The 12,032-nt window shown below is 41.5% G+C and overlaps 1 protein-coding gene across 2 annotated transcripts in view; it reads left to right on the top strand.

Annotated features, from left to right (window-relative positions):
• Window positions 1–12,032, top strand: part of EBF3 (EBF transcription factor 3) — a 199,182-nt gene that overhangs the window by 116,701 nt on the left and 70,449 nt on the right. The gene's annotated exons all lie outside the window — the stretch shown is intronic.

Raw genomic sequence — 12,032 nt, 5'->3', positions numbered from 1 at the left:
GGTTAGCTTTACCCCCATTGGACAGATCCCTGAGTAGCTGCTGCTGGGGGAAAGCTAATTTCCTGTGATGAGGCAAACTGGTAGGAGGCCCTTTCTGTTGTCTACCATTTAATCCCCGATATTGCTTACTCCGCTCTCTCAGTCCTCCGACCATCCTAAGTTACTTCAAGATGCATGTGGTTGTCCAGTAACCCCATTTTGGTAAACTTCCAAAATCCAGGCTCACTGCACAACTCAACTCCTTTGTACCTCACGTCTATCATCTATGGAACCGCATTCGGGAAGCAATTCGTTCCCTTTCTTTCCCACTCTTCCCCCCAGGGCTTCAAGCAGGCAGTACTGACCCATTATCATTATTTCCCCCATTACCCCTTCCTAACCGAACCCTCTTGCTTGCTGTTTCAGTGTTTCATCCTCTCCTCTCTCTCTTTCTCCCTTTCCTGCTTATTCATTCTCTTACTGGTCGTGCCCAATTGTTGCCCCACTACTCCACTATGAGTTCAACCTTGCCCTTCGATGAGGAGAGAGAGAGAGAGAGAGAGAGAGAGAGAGAGAGAGAGAAAGAAAGAAAGAAAGAAAGAAAGAAAAAAAGAAAAAAAAAGAAAAAAAAGAAAAAAAAAGACACAAGTTAGGAGACGACGATGGTTCACGAGCGAGCGGTATTCAATGACAAAGGGCGGACAATAACCGAAACAGGCCCGGACAGGCCAGGCCCGGAAATTTCAAAACGACGGTTACTGACCTTGAAATGAGAAAGAAAATAATGTATAATCAGTTATGAGGTTAGTTAGCTACACAATACCGAAAATTCGGTTCTATTCCGACAACTTTGAAACTTTAACCTTTGTGACCTTCAAAGGTCAAAGGTCGAAGATTCTGAAATTTGTTGGAAAAATTGTATTTCATGATGTATGTGATAATATAAGATCATGTACGACATTTCACCCTATCAGGAAGCGAACAATGTAATAAAACCATCACAAATTGACTTTTCTAAATTTCGTGACCTTGTGACCTTGACCTTGGGGCAAAAATGAAAAATCGAGCTCCTTGGGGCTAGACACATGACATTGGCCTAACCAAATACCGAAACCCCTGTCAGATTCCACCAAACCCCTCAGAGAAGATGTAGCTTGAACTCAAGACATCTTTTTCGGGCGTCGCTCAGCCCACAATGTGCGCAATACACCCACTCTACGCAGGACACAACTAGATCATGATATCAACATCCCAACCAAGTTTCATCAAGATCGGATGATATCATCAGGTAGTTATGCTGCAGACAGACAGACAGACACACAGACAGACAGACACACACCCATGACGAATATAGTGGTCACTCTGTTTGATAACTCGTGAACCACAAAAGGTTTGTTGTCTCCATATGTTTCTCATCACATCTTGTGAGGTATTCATCAGATCTCATTGGATATCATATCATAGTTTTGTTTCGATTTAAAGGTTCTATTCATGTTTTCATGACTCAAAATGGTCATGGGCCTCTTCTTCACTTGAGGAACTACAGATAGTGGAAAAATGGAAACACCAGGTTACAAGGGCCCGACAACATGTAAAGTCGGGACCACCACATTACGTGACTGGCACGTGAAATATGCAAATCTTTTCCCGGCAGTTCTCTCATCGTGTATATATAAGCGACTCGAGTCTGGTATTAATAGCGAGAATGGCCGCAAGAGTAGACCTCGGTGACTTTGAATTGGGTATACATGTTGGTGTGCATTTGGCAGGTTCTTCAGTGACAAAAGCTGTGGGAAATTGACAAAGGCTAACATGTCATGAGGAACTTTCTCAAAGGTGATGTCAGCCTGTGAAAAAAAAGGAAAGACATCACCATCGAAGGGAAACAGTGGGTGGATGTGCATACCCGACAGGCATGATGCACAGACATCAGTCATGACTGATAGGCGAAACAGGAGAGCAATGGCAGACAAACTGTGTCAAGTTCAATGTGGGTCATGAGCATGCTGTATCATCAAACCAGTCAGAAGGGAACATCACAGGGTGGGATACCATAGCCGGGTTGCTATGCACAAACCACTCATAACACCTCGCAATGCTCGTCTGTGGGTCCAGTGCTGCAAGGAGCATAGGCAATGAACTGCCGAGCAGTGGAGAAATGTGATATGGTCTGTTGAGTCATCCTTCACCATGTTCTCGACAAATGGACCTGTGCTTGTGTGGTGACAGCCAAGGGAGTTCTACAGCCCCGATGCCTGGTTCCAACAGGAAAAGGTTCTGGTGTTTCTATCATGGGGTGGGTGGAGGGTGCATTTTCCTTGCATGCATGGTCTGGATCGACTCATCCTACCTCCCCCCCACTGCCCGAACAAAATATTTCTGTCCTCCACTCCCCTTTCTTCTTTTCCCCTCAACCTCCCCATCCCAACTTCAAGTCCGCATTTTTTTTCTTCGGAAAAAGCACTGACAACAAATATCAGTGCCCACTTATACCATGAAAATGGTACAAAAGTGGTTGGGGAAGAATGTAACTGCAGTGTCATCCACCAGATGAGGAACTGTGTACCCATCTTCTTCTCCATGGGTGTTGTTTTGTGATTGCCGTTGGCTAAATACTAGCTCAACTACTTTTTGATGGTTACCATTGGCTAACACGAGCTCATCAGACTCACATCAAGGGTTGCACTACCCCTCTTGGCTACCTGAGTTGCCACAAACCGATCCAATCTGGATGGGTGTTTTTTAGGAGACACCCTCTCCTTACTGGATGGCCGTTGGTTCCCAGTGAGGGGTGTCAGTTTAGTCACCCACAACCTGACCATGCGGCAGTTAGGACTGGGTGACGTTACCAGTGACAATGCCAAAGACTGACCTGAGATGCATAATAGTCACTAATTGTTAAGACTGCTAAGGTTTATCGGTGAGGGAAATGGACGAAAAGGTAATTATATGTTTGAAGGAATTGACTGAATAGCCTGTGGTTGTATTATTTACGTCCCTAAATCATATAGCAAGCGACAATACAACATATAATTGACCATGGCTGAACATGGGAAGGATGCATTGGAATTGTTTTATTAAAGACTTCAAATATTTTTAAACTTTGCAGTATCTCATCCATTACCTCCATGACTATTTCCTTTCCTCTGCATGAGTTGTAATCAAAATGCACCTTTCGTTCATGTTAGAAGATGCATTGTTCAGTCTTAAAATGTACATACAGAAAAACTCAGAATTCCTCAAGTGTATGAAAGTTACATACAAAACCATTCCTAAAATTACATACAAAAACCCTCCCTTTCTTTTGGGTGGTGTATAGGCAACAGACCACTGCCTCAATTGCTCCTGAAAACAAAAATAACCCCTGGTTTTATAAATCGGAAAGCTTCCAATTGAAATGGCCCATAGTCTGACGTCAGAGGTGTGATGTCTCTGACTTGAAGTTTGAGGCCTTAATGTAGTGTCGCCTTCTCAATGTGCCTTTCGCCGATTGACTCCAACCTTTCATAATTTGATGATCCTTGTAACAGTCGCGTTGGTTGTTTTACACTGAACGAAAAACTTATAGGGAGGGCATGGCAATGGTGAATATGTTATATAACATTTCCGAAGACCTCTTAAGCTTACCAATATTGCAGACTTATGATTTAATTTTTCAGATTACAATGGTAGGTGGAGTCAGCTCAGCAAACCAAGCTATGCCGTGGATGGACAGAGCTTCAGACAGACAGAGTATTATAGTGGTGATATATATATATATATATATATATATATATATATACAGACTTGGCATTTCATATGGAATATATTTTTTTTCTTTACTTGGGTTTACTTTCTTAACTCAGTATATCAATGTGGTGAGTTTCTTTTACACTTTGGTGATTTATTTGTTAAAAGAACCATGTCACTGATTGTCTGTTGCAGCAAGAAGTCAACAACAGGATTATATCACAGGTGGCGTGGCAAAATGTACAGACAGGTGCATTTGACGATTGGCTTCACAGTCGGGTATACAAGGGTTGTTGCGTTCTGTATTAGTGGAAAACAACTGCTGCACATCTCCAAAGGTTATTGCCGCTTCCTCTGGAGATGGTCCGTCAACTCGACAATGCTGTTTGTCATGGAGTGGTGGCTTTACGAAATTACAGCAAGAAAGAGCGTGCTATTGCTCGGCAGTATGGCATCACTCAAGGTCAGGTGTCAAAGATTCTGAAACGAAATGCTCAGAGGGGTGTCCCTACTCCAATACCGAGGCCAGGACGTCCCCACAGAACCACAAGGAGGAATGATCGCCAGCTGCACCGGTTAGTCCGCAATGGCCGTACCAAGTCAGCTAATCGGCTTAGGGCTGAGTGTCAGCAACTGACAAATGTGCCTGTATCCAGAAGGCGAGTCAACCAATGACTGGATCAAGCAGGCTATCGTGCCAGGCGTCCCCTGAGAAAGCCACGCCTGACCAGACAACACTGCCAGCGCCGATTGCAGTGGGCCAGAGAGCACCGTCAATGGCAGCCAGGACACTGGAATCATGTGATCTTCAGTGACGAGTCTAGATTTCTGGTCTATCGTCAAGATGGCCGCGTCCGAGTGTGCAGACAAGTGCATGAAGCCTACAACAAAGATTGTATAGTGCCAAGAGTCCAAGCTGGAGGTGGTGGGGTGACCGTTTGGGCTGCTTTTCATGCAGGGGGAAAAACTGACTTGGTTGTTCTGAATGGAAACCTGAACCAGTTCAAGTACAGGGCCATTCTGGAAGAAACATTGCTTCCATTTGCTCGTGCAGCCTTTTGAGGAAACTTTGTCTTCCAAGATGACAATGCACGGCCTCATCGTGCTCGCATGATCCAACACTTTCTTGCTGACCGTGGTGTAGAGCATATGGAGTGGCCTGCCATGTCCCCGGATATGAATCCGATAGAGAACTTGTGGGCAGAATTAACGCATCAAGTCGACCACTTGGACCAGCAGCCGACCTCTGTGCGTGAATTGCAGCAGGCTATTGTCACTGCATGGCAAGCGATTCCTGTCCAAACCTTGGTAAATCTCGTGAACAGCATGCCTCGACGTGTACGTGCTCTCCTGAATGCTCGTGGGGGTTACACGAAGTACTGAACTGTAATTTTACTGTCCGTAATCCCAGTCGTAATTTAACTTTTGTTTTTGTTAAATTTTTTTGGCTAATGTGCAAAATAAAGAGATACTTCTGGAAAACGTACAGAAGTTTAACACAGTACTGTCCATGAATTGAGTTCGATATCAGTTTACATCACTTTCAAGGATCAATTTATTTGTTTCGAAATGTGAAATGTGGTTTTTGTTTCTTTTAACGGTCACATTAACAAAATCTAGAATAATTTCAACATAATTCCAATGATCTTTTGGTTCTGAGACATCTTGAAAAGTAAGTTCACCCCCACAAAAAATATATTCCATATTAAATGCCAAGTCTGTGTATATATATATATATATATATATATATATATATATATATATATAGCCACACATGGGGGGGGGGGCGGGGGAGTGGGCCACACATGGGGGGGGGGGGGAGGGGGAGTGGCTCAGATACGGGGGGGTGGGGGGAGGGGGGGAGTTGGTCACACATGGAGTGGAGTGGGTGTCACATACAGGGGGGGAGAGTGGGTCACACACACACACAGAATTGGTGGGGGGGGGGGGGGGGTGGGAGTGGGTCACACACACACACGGGGGGGGAGTGGGTCACACATACACATGCGACGGGGGGTGGGGGCGGAGTGGGTCACGCACACACACACAGGGGAGTGGGCCACACGCACACACACACACACAGGATTACAAATGCGAGTGGCGACACGTAAACGATGCTCCGCCCCTCTCCCCAAGTGCAGAGTATCTAATTGCAACTTTTTATTGTGACTACGTCGAAAGAATGAAACATTCTGACGATATAAAGAATACAGCTCAAATGGAGAAGTCCCTTGGATAAAAGTCTTTTGGCGGTGTATAAGAACATTACATTGCACCTTTCTGTCCCATGAAAACCAAAGTTACTCTTTTCGTTAGAGCATACAAAATGACATTTTTTTAAATTAAAAATTTCAAATAAACTTCTTTAAAGTGTACGTGCACAAAGCTTATAAAATAAGAACGAAAAAATATCTCTCAGCAATTTCCCGTCTGTGTTTATTTATTTATTTTACATATGTGAATTACACGTCCATGCACACGTGAAATGGAGTTTGTTTATTAATTCTGGATGTGAACACGATTCAAACTGGTGTGAAAACAAAACAAAAAAAAGATTGATATTTTTGATTGAGTGTTTAAACAGGATTACCTTTACTTCCGGATTATAATGATGAATGAAATAAGAACGAATAAATATCTGTCGGCAATATCCGTCTGTGGCGATACGTGAATGAAGCTCTGCCCCTGTCCCCACATTGTTGGCTTTTTTGTGACGACTGTCATCAAGCGGAAAAGTAATATATCTTAACGGAAAAGAAAAAGCGATTTTAAAAATATATCTCGGCAATTTCCCGTCTTTATTATTTGGGCGGTGTATTAAATGGTATCATGCCACAATTTTTTTAATATATCTCGGCATTTTCCCGTGTGCGCGTGAATTTTCTCAATTATTGCTGAAACCGAGTCTAAAACCATCGATAAAAATGAAATCAGATGGTGAGTTAGAGTGGAGATAAAGGCATGAGAGAGTGTCAATGGCCTTTTTGTGATAGGCCTTTGAAAATGCATTTCGTTCTATAAACGGAAACTTTCATCAAATTTTATTCCCGTTTTTTTTCAACCGAGTCTAAAACCATGTTAGCGACTGTGAAAAATGAAATGAGATATCGAATTAGAGTTGAAATATAACTGTGAGAGAGAGATCAAGACACCACGGGCCTAAAAACAGGCCTCAAAGATATGCGAGTAACCAAAATGGTGGATATTTGTTTTTGAAGCTCCTCCCAGACCGGGTGTAGCCACTCCCCCGGACAGACAGACAGATAGACAGACAGGATCACCTACGGAGATTACATATATATATATATATATATATATATATATATATATATATATATATATATACATATATATAATATATATTATATATATATATATATATATATATATATATATATATATATATATATATATATATATATATATATATATATATATACAGACTTGGCATTTAATATGGAATATATATTTTTTCTTGACTTGGGTTTACTTTCTGAACTCAGTATATCAATCTGGTGAGTTTCTTTTACCCTTTGGTGATGTCTTTGTTGAAAGAACCATGTCACTGATTGTCTTTCGCAGCAAGAAGTCAATAACAGGATTATATCACAGGTGGCGTGACAAAATGTAAGGAGAGGTACATTTGACGATTGGCTTCACAATCAGGTATATAAGGGTTGTTGCGTTCTGTATTAGTGGAAAACAACTGCTGCACGTCTCAAAAGTTATTGCCGCTTCCTCTGGAGATGGTCCGTCAATTTGACAATGCTGTTTGTCATGGAGTGGTGGCTTTACGAAATTATGGCATGAAACAGCGTGCTATTGCTCGGCAGTATGGCATTACTCAAGGTCAGGTGTCAAAGATCCTGAAACGAAATGCTCAGAGGGGTGTCCCTACTCCAATACCGAGGCCAGGACGTCCACGCAGAACCACAAGGAGAGATTATCGCCAGCTGCACCGGTTAGTCCGCAATGGCCGTACCAAGTCAGCTAATCGGCTTAGGGCTGAGTGGCAGCAACTGACAAATGTGCCTGTATCCAGAAGGCTAGTCAACCAACGACTGGTTCAAGCAGGCTATCGTGCCAGGCGTGCCCTGAGAAAGCCACGCCTGACCAGACAACACAGCCAGCGCCGATTGCAGTGGGCCAGAGAGCACCGTCAATGGCAGCCAGGACACTGGAATCATGTGACCTTCAGTGACGAGTCTAGATTTCTGGTCTATCGTCAAGATGGCCACGTCCGAGTGCGCAGACAAGTGCATGAAGCCCACAACGAAATTGTATAGTGCCAAGAGTCCAAGCTGGAGGTGGTGGGATGACCGTTTGGGCTGCTTTTCATGCAGGGGGCAAAACTGACCTGGTTGTTCTGAATGGAAACCTGAACCAGTTCAAGTACAGGGTCATTCTGGAAGAAACATTGCTTCCATTTGCTCGTGCAGCCTTTCGAGGAAACTTTGTCTTCCAAGATGACAATGCACGGCCTCATCATGCTCGCATGATCCAACACTTTCTTGCTGACCGTGGTGTAGAGCATATGGAGTGGCCTGCCATGTCCCCGGATATGAATCCGATAGAGAACTTGTGGGCAGAATTAACGCGTCAAATCGACAACTTAGATCAGCAGCCTGCCTCTGTGCGTGAATTGCAGCAGACTATTGTCACTGCATGGCAAGCGATTCCTGTCCAACCCTTGGCAAATCTCGTGAACAGCATGCCTCGACGTGTATGTGCTCTCCTGGATGCTCGTGGGATTACACGAAGTACTGAACTGTAATTTTACTGTCCGTAATCCCAGTCATAATTTCGCTTTTGTTTTTGTTGAAATTTTGTTTGGCTAATGTGCAAAATAAAGAGATACTTCTGGAAAATGTACAGAAGTTTAACACAGTACTGTCCGTGAATTGAGTTCGATATCAGTTTACATCACTTTCAAGGATCAATTTATTTGCTTCGAAATGTCAAATGTGGTTTTTGTTTCTTTTAAAGGTCACATTAACAAAATCTAGAATAATTTCAACATAATTCCAATGAACTTTTGGTTCTAAGTCATCTTGAAAAGTAAGTTCACCCCCACAAAAAAAATATTCCATATTAAATGCCAAGTCTATATATATATATATATATATATATATATATATATATATATATATACAGCAATACCCCGTTTTACGCCATTTCGACCTACGTCAAATCCGACTTTACGCCACTCTTCTAGAGTAAATTTCAGTTCAGCAAACGTCATTATGTGCGACTTTACATCACTCCTAGATCATAATACCAATGCATACCAATACGAACGCATACCAACGAGCCAGCTGCTGATACAGGAGAAGGCAAAGTCTTTGTTCCAGGATCTTCTGAAGAAGTACCTGGAGGATAAGGACACAACCTTCCTTGCAAGCTCTGGATGGTTTGCATGCTTTAAACGGCGCCTCAGCTTGCACAACGTCAAGATTCAGGGCGAAGCCGCAGCTGCCGACACCATAGCCGCCGAGGAATTTCCTGCCACATTGAAGAAGATCATTGAGGATGAGGGATTCTTGCCCGAGCAGATCTTCAACATCGACAAAACCGGCCTTTTTTGGAAGAGGATGCCCGACAGATCCTTAATCTCGAAGGAGGACAAGACCATGCCAGGCTACAAAGACGCGAAGGAGCGGCAAACGCTAATGCTTGGGGGTAATTGCACCGGCGACTTCAAGCTGAAGCCGCTCTTGGTGTATCATGCGGCGAACCCCCGGGCTCTTAAGAACATCCTGAAGGCGTCGCTTCCCGTCATTTGGATGAATAATATGAAGGCATGGGTAACCGTCATAATTTTTGAAGAATGGTTCATCAATCATTTCATCCCGGCTGTCAAGAGCTATTGTCGAGAGAAGAAAATTCAATTTAAATTGCTGCTGATTTTGGACAATGCACCTGGCCATCCCACTAACCTCGGTGATTTTGACCCCAATGCGAAGGTGGTGTACTTACCACCCAACACCACATCTCACCAGGGTGTGATAGCGCTTTTTAAGCGCTACTATCTCCACCGCACTCTTCGTCAGGCTTTCGATGCAACGTCAGAGGAGGATGGCATCAACATCCGGCAGTTTTGGAAAAACTATAACATCTACCAGGCAGTGCTTAACTTCAATGCTGCATGGTTACGGTGTTGTCTTCATTTTAAGGCATTTTTAAGGTATTAGGCCCGGCTTACGTCAAAAACCGAGTTACGTCATGGCTTAATAAACCAATTAATGACGTAGGCCGGGGTATTGCTGTATATATATATATATATATATATATATATATATATATATATATATATATATATATATATATATATATATATATATATATATATTTATGTATATATATATATGTATATATATATATATATGTATGTATATATATATTTATGTATATATATATATGTATATATATATATATGTATGTATATATATATATATATATATATATATATACATACGTATATATATATATATATATATATATATATATATATATATATATATATATATATATATATATATATACATACGTATATATATATATATATATATATATATATATATATATATATATATATATATATATATATATACATACGTATATATATATATATATATATATATATATATATATATATATATATATATATATATATACATACGTATATATATATATATATATATATATATATATATATATATATGGAAGTGGAAGGTCCGAACTGTGGACGGGTGCATTCTATCCAAATGCCGGACATTCCCTGCCAGTGAATGGACTGTGAATGTTGTGGGAGTGCCTCTTACGAAAATGGCAGGCTTGTTGATTTATTTAGTGGACATCTGCAATTAAAAAGATGATTATGTGCCTCAATGTGGCTACCAACTATTTTCACAACATGAAAATACACAAAGTTTGTCCCAGCTATATTTCAATGGGAGCCAGAGGTACTAGGCTCACCTCACTGAGGGATACACCGTATCTGGTTTGGGTGCTTCCTAGCAGCGATGGGAAGGTCATATCTGGGGCTTGTGAATGCAAAGATTACGTTTAGAATCAAAATTTAAAATAACGATAACTACTATTATTTATGTTGGCAGGTGAGGGTTGAGTGGTAGCTGTGAGGGTTGTTATAAATAGTTGTTTATTTGGTTCAGGTGCCACAAGAGAAATTATGCTAGATTTTTGCATCTATTGGTAAAAGGAGAGAAGTGTGTGTGTGTGTGTGTGTGTGTGTGTGTGTGTGTGTGTGTGTGTGTGTGTGTGTGTGTGTGTGTGTGTGTGTGTGTGTGTGTGTGTGTGTGTGTGTGTGTGTGTGTGTGTGTGTGTGTGTGTGTCTGTCGGTGCCCAGCTGATGATCCATGCAGTCGGGAAACTAGTCAGTTGCTTTTGGGTTAGGGTTCTTGCTTTAGGTGGAGGAACTATGTTTGAGGTTTAAAATTTAAATAAAGTTGAATATGGGATGTTGTAAAATTAACATCATTTACAACAATCCTTTAAATTATTTAAGTTTAGGAACAACCGATACTGTACAATTAATTATGTGTGTGTGTGTGTGTGTGTTTGTGTGTGTGTGTGTGTGTGTGTGTGTGTGTGTGTGTTTCCGTTATCCACTGCCATCACTCGCTTAGATTTGCAGCAAATTGTAGGAACTGTACCCCTCTAATCCACAGATATTGCTATGTATTTCTGTGAGTCTGATTTGCTTCCAGGAACAAAACCATTATTGTTAACCATTTTGAGGTTGCCACTCTTTCATTTAAATACTGAAAATTTAGTTAAAAAGACTATTTCAATTAGAGATTTCGCACTAGCAACTGCAGGTTAAAATGCCCCAGCTATCAGAAGTAAGTCGCTGAAAACGCGGACACAGCGCGTGCGCAAAATGCCTCGTTAGCATTCATATATCATTTCGAAAATACCATATTGGTCCATGTCTACGCTGATCCGGGAAGAAATCTTTCAAGAACTACCGCACATTCGAAGCGTAGTAGCCGGTAGCCTAGTCTTGCTAATACAAGGTGATATGTGAAAGATTTATGCGGTAATTGTGGTGGTTGATTTTACCACTGATGTGGAAGTTTCCTCATCAGAAAATGTCAACTCGTCCCGAAACGCAGGGGAATTTTTGATTTCTGGTATACTTTTTTGTCCTTTTTTGTCCAACCCTGTGCATTTGTACATATTTAATCGATTTTCTCACGAGGGGTATTTCACAACGTTTCCGAAAGCAGATGCCCAAAAGAAGCAGAGCCATTTTCCCCCTTTCAATAGAACTCTTTCTTTTCATTTCCTCCTTAATTTATCAC

The sequence above is a fragment of the Myxine glutinosa genome, chromosome 3 (genome assembly GCF_964187855.1).
Source record: "Myxine glutinosa chromosome 3, kmMyxGlut1.1, whole genome shotgun sequence".
In the NCBI taxonomy this organism is placed as follows: domain Eukaryota; kingdom Metazoa; phylum Chordata; class Myxini; order Myxiniformes; family Myxinidae; genus Myxine; species Myxine glutinosa.
Note: the sequence above shows the minus strand (reverse complement) of the source record. Positions and strands in the feature narration are given on the sequence as shown.